The sequence below is a fragment of the Numenius arquata genome, chromosome 3 (assembly GCF_964106895.1).
Source record: "Numenius arquata chromosome 3, bNumArq3.hap1.1, whole genome shotgun sequence".
Taxonomy (NCBI): domain Eukaryota; kingdom Metazoa; phylum Chordata; class Aves; order Charadriiformes; family Scolopacidae; genus Numenius; species Numenius arquata.
Window position 1 is genome coordinate 30,146,448 of NC_133578.1, and position 4,490 is coordinate 30,150,937.

Genomic DNA, 4,490 nt, shown 5'->3' on the forward strand with positions numbered 1-4,490 from the left:
AAGATGACCTGAAAAAGTTACAAAAATTTCAGCCTTTCATACTTCATGTTCAACCAAAACATCACTGCAGGTTTTTGGGGTTTTTTTGTCTTACAAATTTAGTCTTACAAGTTCCAAGGCCGTTGCAAGCTAACAGCAAAGCCCTCAAGAAATCCTTGCCTCTTTATCACTTTATTACTCACTGCAGAAAAATTTCAGTGTGCTGCTCCAGGAGTATAGTTTAGCATTTTGTACAAGACAATTTGCTTGACTTGTCGTTGCATACACAGATACAAAATACACACAGAGACTCTCATGATTTTCATCTAAATATGTCCACAAGCACTCATCTACAGCCTTACACATCCAGAGAACAGTTGATATTTAAAGATATGCCAGCACTACTTCACAAAAATATTACTCATCTACTTCCATAATCAACAGAGAGGATTTGTGTTACCCAACTCTGCCATGCAGCCATCTTGAAGTAAATTATGTTTGTTTTAAAGGGTTACAAAGCAACATATAAATGAAATAAAATTACTATTGTTAGTCTACAGCAGTAAGCTCTGGGCAGGAAAAACATCAGACATCCGAAACAAAATTCAGATATGAATGGCATGAATCATGTAATGAAACACAGAAAGACAGAGCTCGTGGCACTTTGGTGATCTAAACCTATCCCAAAGAAAAGCACTTCAAGGAGCTCAGCTGCTCACTGTAAACCTTCAAGCAAACAGATAATACTGGACAGTGAATTGCCACATCCACAGGATAAGGCTTTCACCCAGACAGTACGCCCTCTAAAGCTGTGACCAATCCAAAATATTCATAAGCAATGAGACAAAATGACAAATTAACTTGGCCCCTAGGTTACTAGAGTACCTATATACTAGATACACACATAATATGCCAAATTGAATAGAAGAAAACTTAATTCCTACAGGTTGGGGTGAGGGAGGGGGAAAGGCGTTCAGGATTTTTCCCTTATTTATTTTAAGACAGGCTTTTTTTTTTAAAGGCAGTGCTATATTAGTACATGACTCCTACCAGCTTTACCTTCTTCACCACACCACATAGTAAGTTCCTTGAGATAGACCTTCTTGGCTGTGGTATTTCAACTTTTTACAGCTTTAGTAAAGAGAATGCAAAAGGCCAGAGAGTCACTTGAAAAGAATTGTACAACCCTGGAAGCACAAATTTATTTTGCTTCGCAAAGACATAAAGGACCACAGGCAAAGTAAATCCACATCTCCTTGGCTTTTGAAGCTGAATAAAGCATCCTGCTGATATAAACAACATTGTGAAGTTAAGCTGCTCAGATGCTCAATATACTAAATACTTTAATCTAAAGCAGATTTATTTTTCCATTCAATTTTCATGTGATGACACTCCAAACCAAGTTCCAAATAAAGTTACCTCACGTCTACCAAATATTTTGTAGCTTTGGATCCAAGAACAATTATGAGATGTTTCAGTTGAGATGTCTGAAGTGTGTTAGCAACAAATGAAAAAAAGACAGAAAACTAGATTTCATCATCACTCGACCATTTCCCCTCAGTTAAAAGATGTAAAGAAGATACGTCAGCTTTGCCAGAGCAGCACATTAAATTCTTTGAGATAAAATGAAGAAGTTTGTTGCAGGGATACTGATGGCACGTACCCTAAGTGTGCTGGAACTTGACTACAAAACACAAGGACAGCTGTATTGAGACGGACCAATGGCCCAAGTAGCTCAATATCCTGTATCTAACACTTGTTAATAATAAAGGGAAAAAAATGACAGCAGTAGGGTAAATATTGATATTTATCCAGCTTCCTCTTACAAGCAACTCAAGAATATCTGAAGTTTTATCTTTGTGTTTAAAAAAATGCCCTTGGTATGTTTTTGCCCTGTGACTTTGTCTAATCACTGTCCTAATCCAGGCTAACCATTTGCACACACATCACCTCGGACACTGAACTTCATGGTTTAACTATTCGAGTTTCATTAACCTAAGTGCTGTGCAAACAAAAAAGGTATTTTTTTTTGTCTTTAAGAAATATACTTTTACAGAAACATACAAGTACATACGTAGTTAATAAATTTTATAGTTGTATAAATATTACTAAAAAATTCCCCAAACAAGACAGTTGAATCCTGTATACTTATATATACATATATGGATGGATATTTTATCACGAATGAGCAAATACCATACAAGTATCTCTTCTTTTCATAAGCACAGAAACATTTCCAATATAACACCATTGTATCAAGAGAGCAACGGTTATGCATTGCAATCTAGCCTACACATTACCATCAGTGGTTCAATTTCAAAGATAAATCTACTAAATGATCTTGAACTATCAGCAAAACACAAAAGGCTGTCAGATCTCAATTCATTTAGCCATCAAAGAATTCCCATGATAACACAGCTGTCAAAGCCAGAGGCACCTCTTGCAATGCTAGGTTGACTGTCATCCACAGACATGACTTGTATAACATCAGGAACAGGATTTCAATGCCCACTCTGAGGTGAACCTTTCTCATAACAGTTGCAATCTCCTCTCTAATAAAAAAGCCCACATACTGCTTCTTAATGCATCAGCTTTTAAAGAAACTAACCAAAAAGTCAAACTAGCATTACTTTAAAATCCTATTATTGACTAGTCACACCTCCGCCATGCCTTAAGGCAAGGTACTAAATTTCTGTGTTTTCTTGCCTCCAATTCTTTATTCTATGGTAATACCTATACCTAACAACTGCAAGTAGTGGTCCCTAAAAATATACCAGTTCTTCACTGACATAATTTTAAGGCTTTGTATGAATGCTTGCTTCCACCTGCCCTCAGCTACGAGGCCTCCTTGTGAAGGCAACACGCAGCCAGATTCCAAAAGGAAACACTGCCTTTCAAAATCCCAGAGCCAGTTATTTTGACACTGAGTCAATAGTGCAAGACTTTAGTCCTAAGAAACCTAAACTGGAAAAAAAGGGTAAGTCCATTGTGATAATAAGCACATTCTACCTAGGAGCACTCTGTTGAGGCAGGAGGTAGGGAATTCTCTTACATCTTTCAGGCTTCACGTTTTTAATGCATACCCATTGGAAAAAAAAAAAAAAAAAAAGGAAATAAAATCTTGACTGTGCAAGTTCATATTTTTAGCATTTCTGACAACAGTATTCCCCATTCTGGTTTTAATTTATACTTCATGACAGAAAATACATACAGTTGAATGCCTCACCAACAATCTTTTTTTGGGTTTTCTATGAAACGTTTCAGAGGTTTTATAAAAAGATTTAAGATAATTGCACAGCTTACAAAAATTAAACGCTCTCTCTGAAAAAGCTTCCTCTGATGACATTTCTCTACCACCATTATGAAGGGCATGAATTACAATAAAACAAAACAGGAAGGACATTAGGGCATAGTGATACTCTCAAGTAAATGAGTTACAATTAGCTTCACATTAACTTGTACCAGGTTTGAGATTTAGCTTATCTCCGTCATGGAAGTGCAGGCAGATACTGCTAAGAATGCACAGATCTGGGCACTGATGCTTAAAAGGTTTCTCAAGTAAGTCACTTTTGTGTAGCTAGCACAAGTCTCTGGAAAATGCACCTGTATCAATTACACTGACAAACAACGTTAGATCTTTTAAGCACACTTAAGAAAGGGATAAGATTTCAGAGCCTCACAAAACATCAAGACTTGACACCTGCCCTCTCCAACAAATTGACCCAACCTGAGTCACCACCGAGGGAAAGCTCAGCTGTTCCCTCAGAGGCCACAAGTAACTGTCAAAAAGGCAGGAAAAAATACACATAAACCAAGCACACAGCAGGTACTCACACAAGCAACCTTCTCCCAAAAACAGTAAATTCACTTACAGCTTCTTTTAGAGCCCGCTGCGTGCTGGGTTTAATACTTTTAGCGGGAAGTTTATTGTTGATGTGTCGCTTCACATGCAAAGAAACACAACCCAAGTTACCCCTAGGAAGACACCATCGGCAGCCAACAGCCCCACACGCCACCTCGCCGCCTCCGGCGCGGGGGGAAATACTCGCCGCCACGGCCAGGGGGCAAGCCCGCTTACTCCCAGTTGCCCCGCACCGCCCCGGTGAGGGGGATCCACGGGACACCCCTCCAGCGCCGCCAGGGCCTGCTGCCGCCCCACGGAACGCACCCCTCAACACCTCCCAGCCCTGAGGGAAACAGGGGGAGCGCCCCCTCCCCCCCATCCCAACGCCGCTCACACCACAGCCCCGGGGCGGCGGAAGAGAGACACAGGAGCGCGGATCCCTCCGCTGGCCGCGCCCCGGGGGAAGCGGGCGGCCTGGCCGCAGAGGAGAGCGGCGGAGAATCCCGGAGGAATCTACTCAACCTCGCCTCGCCTCCCGCAGGCGCCGCCATTCAGACCGCCCCTCGACGCACGCGCGCCGCCGCGCCCGCCCTGCGGGCTGGGGGGGCGGGGGAGGGGGCGCGCGGGGGGCGCCGGGAAGGCGGCGGCGGCGCGGGGCTCGCTGGGC